This window comes from Acyrthosiphon pisum, chromosome X (assembly GCF_005508785.2).
Source record: "Acyrthosiphon pisum isolate AL4f chromosome X, pea_aphid_22Mar2018_4r6ur, whole genome shotgun sequence".
Taxonomy (NCBI): domain Eukaryota; kingdom Metazoa; phylum Arthropoda; class Insecta; order Hemiptera; family Aphididae; genus Acyrthosiphon; species Acyrthosiphon pisum.
Genome location: NC_042493.1, coordinates 69344567 through 69356607, shown reverse-complemented (window position 1 = coordinate 69356607; position 12041 = coordinate 69344567).

The following is a 12041-nucleotide window of genomic DNA, read 5'->3' as shown; positions in this document are numbered from 1 at the left end:
AGATTTTCTATGGACATTTTTCTTTATAAATGGTCATCATGTGTTTTTATGCTATTATAATGATAATATATTATTCATTTAGAGTTGGCATTTTTAATGGGCAACGAAGTGCACGGGATCAACTAGTACCTACATAATAAAAATAATATGAAACATTCGATTCTGTTTTTCTTTTACTTGACGGATTCGATTCGTGTTATATATTATATGCAGATGCATGTCAATTGATAGCAATAAGTAATAACAACAACAAATTGTTACTTGTTAGCTAAAGGTTATTATGTATACCTAACAGCTATAAATAATTAAAATAAATTAATTTGATTAGTAGTAAAGTACCTATAACAAGCCTTTATTCAATTTAAATAACGAAAAATAATATTAAGAATGTTACTAGCTTAGCATATATACCTAACACCTAAGAATGATTCTGTAATTAATTTGTATAATCTTTTAATAGAAAATAATATCATAAAGAAAACAAAGGAATATTAGAACTCTAGTCAGATTATTTCGAAAATATAATATGATAATAGGTAAATTAAACAGACAAAGAAAAATAAAAGTATAAAATAACTGAAAATTTGAATCTATTTTGAATACATCAAGATTATTTGCAACAACAAATTATTCCGTTAAAGGTTTGCTCAGCTGTTTTACCTCAATTTTAGGTGGGAAACATTTGCATGAAAATGGCGTTTCATTGAAGCTTTAAAGAATGAATAAAACACCAATCAGTTCAAAATTAAGAATATTAAATTATGTAATTTTGTAACGAACTTCTGAATAATAAAAATAGGTACTGGGGTGGGATGGAGTTAGGAAAATATAAAATGTGATCATTAACTAAATATAATGTTTATTGGATTATTTTTATGATGATTATCTCCGTAGAATAATCCAAACTTTACCTATAATTATTAATTTTCAACTGCTTATTCAATTTTTAGTCAATTATTATTCATATATTATGATTATATTGGTTTCTATTGATTTTGTATTTGTTGGTATACCTGCGTATTTTGTCTATTTGACATTTAAATAATTATATTATGCATATTTTTAGCCATTCTAGTTTTAAGATCAAATTTTATTTCGATCAATTGTCATTTTCGAGTACCTAATTGACGGGATACCATTATATACCTATTATACCTGTATAGATAATTCATTAATAATATTACGTATAATGAATTATTACATTATTTATGGATTTATAATTGTATTTAATCATATTTTTTGTCGTTAGTTATAACGATTACGGTTATGGTTTATTTTTTAAAAATATTATTCATGGATACCTATATTATTGTTATTCCTTTTTTTACATAATATGTAATGACATTTTTAAATACATTGTTTTCCACAAAAATTATTCAACCTACCGTATTAGGTATTATTACATTAAAAACAATATGAATATGATTAAAAAATATATTATATAGGCATAATTTTGTTACAACACAAATACAATGTAGGTACACGTACATTTATTATTTAAATACTAAAAATACTGCATTTATAATCAATAGTAATACTCAGTACCTAGTAGTACCATAATTTAATGGTATTACTGTTTTCACTGTTTTGTGTATAAACTATAGGTATATGATCATATGAGTTTTATAATATTTCTCATACTATTAATTAAACTCGCATTCCGGATAGATATTTAAAACTATTATACTTTTCGGTACCTACCTAAATTATCTGGAACCAGTACCAAAATTATTTGGAATCCATACCTTTACTTTTCGTATCAAAAAACTAGAACTGATACGGAAAGTTATTTTATTTTTGGAGAACCTGTACCGGAACCGATAACGATAAATTCAAAAGATTCCAATCCGTTATAATAGGAATACTGAATATAATATTTTACCAATTTTAATTTTATAACCACGTTTTTCACTTGTTTTGAGACTTTAAGTACCAAAGTAAATGAATTAGTCCAGAAGTTTCAAATATAGCACCATTAAATATCGTAATTTGTTGGCAAAAATTATACATTTATTAATTATTAAATAAAACAACCTGTGTGCATTTTATTCGTGTGAATTCAACAATTAAACAGTTACCTGCCTGCCATCATATAATTTTTATTATATTACATGGATTTTTGGCAATTCATGTTTGGTAGGTACCTATGTCTGTGTTTTATAATGACAATGTTTTATGTATTATTGTGTTAGGTACTTAGGTACTGTAATTAATATCATGAATTGCATAATATTATATACGTATATGATGTAGGTAGTACCTAGTAAACATTAAAGTGTATTAACATTAATTGTATTCTAGATTTTGAATGCATAAATTAAACTAAATGTTTTTAATGAAAGTAGACTGATATTTTAGTGAGATATTTTCGTACATTATCGATTTTAACGAAAACCAGCCGGGAAATGCTGTGCTGGCTTAGTAGCTTACCACGTCATTGAATAGGTCACTGTAATGAATGTGTACAATTTGAAGTCTGAATCCAATAATAAATAATTATTCACGCAAAACGATTATGAACGGAGACAGTTTGTCAGCCTCAGTTTCTAATAATAAAAAATGTTCTACCTATATAATATGATTACCATCAATTGTTTATTTTTCCATAAGTATTACGGTATTTTGAACTAATTATTACAAAAACATCGCATATGGTATAATATTATGTACCATACTAATATTTTATTATGTATTGATTATTATAATATTATAGGCTATTGCATATTTTATATATTTTTGCAATTAATTTTGAAATCAAGTAGAACGGTACGTAAAGGACTATGGATTAAAATGTATATTTGACAATTTGATATTTTAATTGTATATTATATTGTGTATAGAAAATAATAATAAACGTAATGATGAAAAGTGTCAACTTCCTACTCCCTGCGACCAATATCATTTGAATTACAACAATAACTAATATCGTATTGGTTTTCGTTAAAATATAAAAATAATATCATAATTTTTCGAATTTCAATGATTTTCTGTAAAAAAAATTGTGTGTATAATATATTTTCAATATTTTTGATTTCTATAAGAAAATCTTATATGAACTCTTGTATTCAATTTTCGAACAAATTGTATGATACTTATTTTAACAACGAAATAATTTGTAAGGTTTCAAAATCTGAATCTTGGCTGTGACTTGTTGATACTTTTAGAAAACTTTTAAGTTTTTTAAAATGTTTAAAATGTTCAACTTTTATAGCTAATGATTGAAAATGTACAACAAGGTTCCACGTAAGTAGATTATTCTGTAACTAAAAAATCTCAAAAATAAAAAAACATGATTTATTTTAATAGTTATTTTTTGTTCAAATTTGAAGGAAGTTACATATCAAATAACAAGAATAACGATTTTAGTTATTTTGTTGTAATTTTATAATATTAATTCAACTTACCAGCTACCGTATTAATAATAATTAGTAATAACAATATAAATATTATATAAAATAAAATATCCACACTGAAAAACCGTCGTCTGTGCTTAGAATCATTTTTTTATTTTATACAATGATATTATACCATTGAATTCAAATTTAATACCATCCATTATACAGTGACTCACTTGTAACCTACTGTACAGCAGAGTGACTTTTGATCCACTTACCCACCTTTTTTTATGTTATGTTTATTTTTTAATTTTTATCATGAATTATGATTAATGATATATTATGTTTAATGATATTAGATTATTTTCGTTTTTCGTTTATTGATTTCGTTTATTTTTTTTTTTCATTATTTTCCGTTATAATGTATATATTGTAACGTTTTGAAGCCCTGCATGCTCGACAGTAAAATTACTGTACAGTAGAGTGGTATCCACTTGTCCGCCTTCCCCTCACCACCCCCGTTCATTTTCAAAAGTTTACTTAATGAAAAATGTCTGAACTAAAGTACAAACTATATTGTATTTGATTAGGTAAATCTCTCATTTTTTTTTTCCATAAAAAGTGTCTTTAATCTAAAATATAATATCATCCGCCCAAAAACTAAAACAGACCACTTTTGTCAAAAACTGTTTTTGCGTAAATATTCCCGTTTTCTAAAATGTTTATTCGTTTTTCTCAATTATTTTGTAAAAGTTATAGGCATTTTTTATTTTTTCACTTTTGGTCCCCTAGAGTTCCATTTTTTATGGTAAACCACCTTCAAAGTTTAATAAACCTATAATTGCACATTTGCGCTACACTCAGAATCTTAAATAACTATGGCTCTTTATTATAAGGAGAGAAAAAATGCATGTCATCCTTGAATTGTGTTATTGTTATAATGTATACCTATAACATATTACAGTTAAGTTGTACCACAGCAATACAAATAAATAATAATACGAATAGTTTTCACATTTTCACAATTTTAATATACCTACATTTATAAAATATATTATATAATATATAAACACAAGACACTTTTACTTTATAATACAACCACTATTATTATCATCGAACCATTGACATTGACGTAAAACTACGTTCTTGTTTTCATGCCTCTCATGGGTAAAATTATTTTAAATTTTTATTGATTTTTGGTACGCGGCTGATTGCTAGGCAACCAAAGAATTAATTTAACGAAAATACGTAGTTCTTCATAATTGTTGTGTATCTTGAAGGGACGGAGCACTTCCGCAGTTATTATTCTATGCAGTATCTACCTACAATCTACATATTTTTTAATTTTTATTAAATAATAAATTTAAATAATTAATGTTTAGATTTATTCATGACACAATTATTTACGTGTGTTGATATAACATAATAGGTACCTACTACAGTTTACTTTTTATTTCGTTGGGGTCTATAAAACTCCTTTGATACATTCATTGACCCATATTGACTTTTATGAGAAATTGCAAATCATTTAACATTATATAAACGAATCAAAATCAGCCCACTGCACATTCACTCTAAGACCTAGAAACTGCCTTACCATAACCCTCAATAACCTACCCATTCCACCCACACAAAACGTCCGATATCTCCGACTTCACCTGGATCGTCGATTGACCCGGGCCCACCACATACATACCAAACGTATTGCCTTGAATAACCGATCCCATCAGCTACGTCTTCTCCTCACATCTAAACACATCAATCTGAACAACAAAATACTTATATATAAATTGCTACTAAAGCCCGTATGGTCATATGGTATACAACTTTGGGGTTCAGCCAAATCATCTAACATAAAAAAAATTCAAATATTCCAATCTAAATGGCTTCGACAAATTACCAAAGCACCTTTTTACGTCTCAAACGATACACTCCATAAGGACCTGTCTATTCCAACAGTTCAACTCGTAGCCAAAACTCTGTATAAACGATTCCACTCAAATCTCTCCAACCACCGCAATCCTCTAATCTCAAACTTATCCACCCTCAGAATTCCAGGTGACCCTGGGAGACATTTAAAACGAAAATGGTGTCGGGACCTCCTGACTGAATAAAACCCATCCATAACTCCAAGAAGTCCCATCACTGGATGGATTCTTCGCTCAAGTCTTCAGTCCCTATTTATTAATCTATTATAACACTTACGCTTATTGTAAAAATTATATATTTACAGATTGTGTAATAAAACTAATTAAAAAAAAAAAAAAAATGTAACATCATTAAGATAGCTGGTAATCTATAAGGTAGACTATCATTTAACATATTAAGACCTTAATAGGTAACAATGTGTAATATCGATGTCAATACTTCACAAAATGTATTTTAAATATTATTGAATATATTTATTCGTTGATTTACTCAATATTTGTTCAATTTACTTATGAATTATGATAAATAATTAAGTCCATTTTATTATAAATTAATATAAAATTTGCTAGAATTACTTTATAGAGTTGCCAGTAATGCGTTTTTATTTTCTTGTCCATGTAGGAATACCTATACATAAAATTCCAATGCAAACTTTATAATTCATTAAATTAATCAATTATGAATAGAAATAATTATAGATTTGATAAAAATATTTTTCAACCCGAGCAGTACAATTGTTTCAAAGATCCGAAAGAATAACATTTTTATTTTTATAAACGTATTTGGAAATGAATTGGGGCAAGTCCTATTGTAACAACATGGGGTTTAGTAAGTTCCCTTCACACGATATAGGTATGTAGTAGGTAAACGGTATTTATGGAAGTTCCTGCAGAAAAAAAGTCACACCTGTACGTTCCCGTACGTCAGTTCTTACATGAAAAAAATACTGCCATACCTACACGTAAGCTCTTATATGGCTACACCTCGGGCTCACAGAGATAAAATTAAATCCATTACTTACTGACTTTCTGTACTGTAAGTCTGCAACAGTATATAACATAATAATTAACAACTAATAATAAAGTAATAATACATATAGCATAATACAATATACATACATGGATCATGATAATATAATCTAAAATAGGTATAGCTAACCTAGGTACCTATAATATTATAATAATATAATGCACTATCATTATTATACTTACTATATTACTATAATTATTATCTTATAAAAATATTTTATTTGTGTTATTTGTATTAATTATTTAAATTACATACTATCGTATCGTATCTTAAACTGTTGTATAGGGCTCAGGCCGCTCATAAATAAAGTTTATATATTATATACCTATATTATAGGTATTTAGATACCTAATTAGGTGTATAGTTAATTTAGTATATAGGTAATCACTACTTAAGACACGAAATGTAAATATACTATACAGCCAACAATACATAGGCTTTCCTTTATATTTTAAATTCAGTAGATACCTTGATTAATTTTTGTGTAAGAATATTCTTTACCTATAAAAAATAACATAATTTAAGTTTTTTATTCGTGTAGGAACATATTATTAGAGTGATTTGTACATGCTAACAGTTAGGATGTCTCGTGGGAAAACTTATATCAGTCCAACAATATATTATGTCGCGGTTGATTCCCGACAGTTTGCGCGAATCAGTCGTATTAATAGAACGCAATAATGTATTTTATTTTAAAACTCGTTGGCCTAAGGGCTAGGATAGTTGGATGTCACGGGTGAATAGCCGATCTGCTTGATTATCGGGGACTGTATATTATATTGTTGAGCGTTGACCAAATAATGGTCCATAGACTGTAATACAATTGTACTGATTATCGCTAGATTATACGTAATATATCAAACTTATCTGTAGACCATAGGAAGATAATATAGGCCATTTCTGAGAAATTTTAAGAATGGCCTCACTCGGAAAATAAAACCTCTCACAAATGTAAGGCTATTGACTGGGTAACTATAATCAAATATGCCTAATATTTACTGTGCAAATACCTATTGCATACCTATACCCAATATCAAGAGGTACGTGACGCTGGTACCCGCAAATTCGCAAATTAACCCAAAATCGTGGCAATTAATGTTATATCATTTGTACAGTACAATTTTTAGAAAATCATTAATTTAATTTAAATTTTAAAATAATAACATATTACAATATTAATTATACCTACCTATTACCTAATCAATAAACTCAGACTAAAGACTGACTTTTACGACATTCCATAAAAATTAATATACAATAATATTATAACAATACACTTCGTAATAGATTTGTTTTGACCTAAGGTATTTCTTAAATCATTTTTGACATATTTGAATCTAAAGGAAATACGTTTGCTTTCAACCCAAGTGATAGATGAATAATTTGTAGGTAATTCATGAATTGATGAATGTATAATCAAAGTGAAGACTACTATTAGCCAGTTGCGTCATTTGGTGGGCATTTGTCCCTGTCTGATCTTAAAAACAGCCCAATGGCCGGTGCCCAGTGGTTTTCAATTAACTATCATTACATTATACTATCGCAAAAACATGCCTATATTTATAGGAAAATATTATGCTATGTAAGTACTAAGAATTTATTGTCACAATGATAAATTGTTAACTACTAATTTATTAATAGTTGGAATATATTTATACTTAGTCATTTAGACACATGTGTGGACGTGCCTGAAAGTTGGTATTATTATGTATGTATATGTTTTATGAAGAAAAAAGAACATAATATTATATTAAAATGTGCTTGCGAGTATGACCCCCATATCGCCCCGTAGATACGCCACTGCTGGGAAAACCCCGATAGGCCAGACGAGTAGTGACTATCGGAGTGGCAGGATATTATCATCGTGCCAATTTGTTGGAATTCGATTACAAAAAATAGGCATGTTGTTTTCCTACTACAATCGAGTACAATGATTATTATTAATCTAACCACAGACGTCCCTGCAGTGTCTCGAAAATCTTTATCAGGACTTTAATATTATATCACTATAATATAATTGGCTATTATAAATTAATATTGCATAAATTGATAATTTAAATTACCTTTCTAATTTGCAGTAGATATAACTACTTTAATATTTAAACGAAAAATTATATTTTTGTTTATCAAACTATGATTTTAATTATTTTGTTGTAGTTCAAAAAATAACAATTTAAAATAGAGACTTAAAACGTGTTAAATAAAGAAAAATAAGGCCTCCTTAGATCAGGATCGTTTTTTCGTACCTCTATAATGATTTGCCATATTATCTATATATACAATATAGATACCTACATAAATCACAGACCAGAGTGAGTACCTACCTAAAATTAATACTCAATGAAACACTCTAAATCTATTATTCAGCAAACTCTGGTTCCTCTGGTTTCAATAATGAAATTACCTATATACCTATAAGTAGTATACTATAAACACATACAATTTCTCAAGGCTTGAAACCGATATTAGAAACCAATTTTGAATACCAGTGAAAACCGTTCGAAACCGACATCGATATCGAAACTTCAAACTGTAAACAAAATCAAAAAATCAATATTGGTAATAAAAACTGAAATTCAAAACCAAAAAGGTAATAAAAAATAAATAAATACCGATAGCCGAAACAGAAATCAAAATCGGAAAAAATAAATACCGATAGCAGAAATCAAAATCGAAATGGAAAAGAATAATTTGTGTCACTCCTGCACCGAAAGTTTAGTTTTCGATGACGGTTGAAGCTTTGGAAAGAGACCTTAATCCTACCAGCGGGCTGTCAAGTGGGAATCCTCATAGTGGCGGATGGTAAAATGAAAATCCCTAAAAGTGCTGGCCGCGTATACACGCGTATCCCTTGCACAACCAGACACTGAAATGTATACCACGGTCCTTAGAAAACATAAAATTTTGATTACATCTTATATTCATATCCTTGCATGACGCGTAAACAGTTTCATTTCATGTAATTGTTTTCGTAGAATAATATGATAGTTGCATAGATCCCTACATAGTTCATATTTTACATATTTACCTTTGCTATGATCGATGAAAGCAGAGACGTGACCAAAATTTTATGTGTGGCTCTTGCGGGAAGGCAATTTCAGTCTTGTCCTCGCCTGTGGCAAATACCGCACACGCGTCGCCCGTAACTAAAATAGCTCACTTCCCGCTTTTGCCACACAATATACTATTCGGTTTGAAGCTCAGCAATTTTTTCATGAATTATCTATTAATTTCACCTGCGTTCGAGCAAAAATTATTATCAACTATTAAATACGTCGTGAAAATTGAATAGTTTGGATTTTATTATTATTATAATAAAATTATTAATTTATATAACGTCTTCCAAGTACGGTTTTAATAGGTTTTATCTGGAAACAATATATAAGGTACTATTTTTATTTCATGAACGTAAATTTAAATATATCACATGTTTGTATTCTTTGGTGGTAATATGTCATAATGTGGTTGGTACGTGTCGTATATGATTACGATAGTCGCGAGAATCCTAATATTCCTAAACGTTTCGTTTTTTAGATGCGTTTGAGATGCGTTTTATAGATGCAACATGTAGGTACGTGACGTTTACCAGAAATTCATAAATAAATAATTTTTATTTCTAGGTACTTACTCTCGAAATTATTCAGATGACTTTTATGATACCGGCTGTCGTACAGTCACTGGTAATAACAACATTAATACCCATTTTTAGATTACGAACTTAAACAAATAACACCAATGAGCAACTTTTTTGGCCATTCTAAAGTAAGTTAATTTTGTTTTTTTTCTTGAGTGTTTAAATACTACGGGGTCCATGAAGTGTAGGCAAATGGTATTCGAATGAAAACATGAAAAAAGTGTGATATGTTGTGCTATATGTTGTTAACTATAAGTTATAACTTATAACTTATAACCAACCTTCTCAAAATCATTCTCAAATAATTTTTATCACCAGAAAAACAAAAATTATAACTTAACTTTAAGTAGAGAATAATATTTTGTCCATTAAACAATCTATATCTAAGAATATTATTACTTTTTATATACATATTGAAATTTTCGATTATTATTTATAACGTACTGCAGTTGACACTTTGACAGAGCGCCACGAAAAAAATACGCAAAATTGAATATATTATATAGGTGTATAAAAGTCACTGTAGGAACAGTGGCGTATTTAGGAATTTGTCATGGGGAGGGTCGAGATATTTTTTAGAAAACAGAGCTGTGCGGGGCAAAGCCCTCACACTACCACATTACCCTCTATTAAATAAATATACCATATGACGTATAAGGCGATTTGAAATTTTTGAGTTTTTAATTATTAAATAATAATAATATGTACAAAACTAATTTTAAAAAAGCGGGTAAGTGGATGTCGCTCTGCTGTACAGTCACTCTGGTTACAAGTGGATCAATGTATAATGGATTATATTAAACTTGATTTTACTGATATAATATATATCGTTGTATAAGAAAAACGATTCTGAGTGGAGATAGTTTGTCAGTCTAGATATTTTACATTGTTATTATTTATTATAGTCTGTAAGTTGAATTAATATTGAAATATTATAATTTTTTATTCGTTTCTATGGTGATAAACAAAGCGTTAGAAATTAAAATCCCATTTTTAGTGGTTTTTCGTAATTTTCGGTGGTTTTTCCCGTGGCATTGAATAACTATTGAGAAAATCAAAAAATTACCTTCTTAAAGTACCATCTTGATCCAATTTTCTAAAAGATAAGGTACTATATATTGAAATCGAAGCACTCCTCCTGGTAGAAATTGTATATACAGTATAAAAAAAAATAAATAAACACTATTGTAAAACCACTCACTTCATTGCTCCGCTCAGAATCTAATATAGTTATGTTATAACATAACCTTTATAAAAATATTTCTTAAAATACATTACTTCATTCATAGTTGATCTTAAGAGTGGCTCTAGATACTGGCAATGTACAAAACTACAAGATATTTAAATTAAAAAATGAACTCGGTATTTTTCAACCATTTTCGGTACCAAACTGATGAATAAAATCACGGTATTAATTATTGAAAATATAGATAACTGAACCTTCAACATTTTTTTACAAAATCCTTCGTACCGTATGATAAAATTTATTTTTCTTAATCATGTTAAAACACAACATTTAACATGTACGAAACACGAGTCAATGGGGGGAGGAGGGTCTGGACTCCTTGGATCCCCCCCGTAAATACGCAACTGTGAAGGAATGACAGTCATCCTAGAAAAAATTATCCGGAAATTATGTCTCAGGATAGTATTTCTTCGCGTAGAGTCCAAAATTTTAATATTCCATTGATCATAGTACATTAACCAATACACTATGATCAATGGTTAGTACAGTGATGATCATAATATAATATTAGTACATACAATGTATGCGATAGGTATACTATTATATTATGGATATTTGGTCACTTTTAGTTTTTAGTTTTTGAATGTTCCAGATTTTAAGATGTATGGAGTTTATGTTTGTCCGCCACTTTATTTCCGGGACACTTAATTTGCCAAAAACCGAACATTCGAATAGTCGACGTTGACGTCATGAACACGTTCCGCGATGTATCACCACCGAACGGTGCGCGTGCGTGCGATCGTCGCGTCCGGCTCAAACACCGACACCTCCACCACCGCCACCGGTACCCCACCATCACCACCGCTACTCGACGGCGTCGTCCGGTCCCCACCACTCGGAAACTACCGTTGCCGCCACCACCACTCCG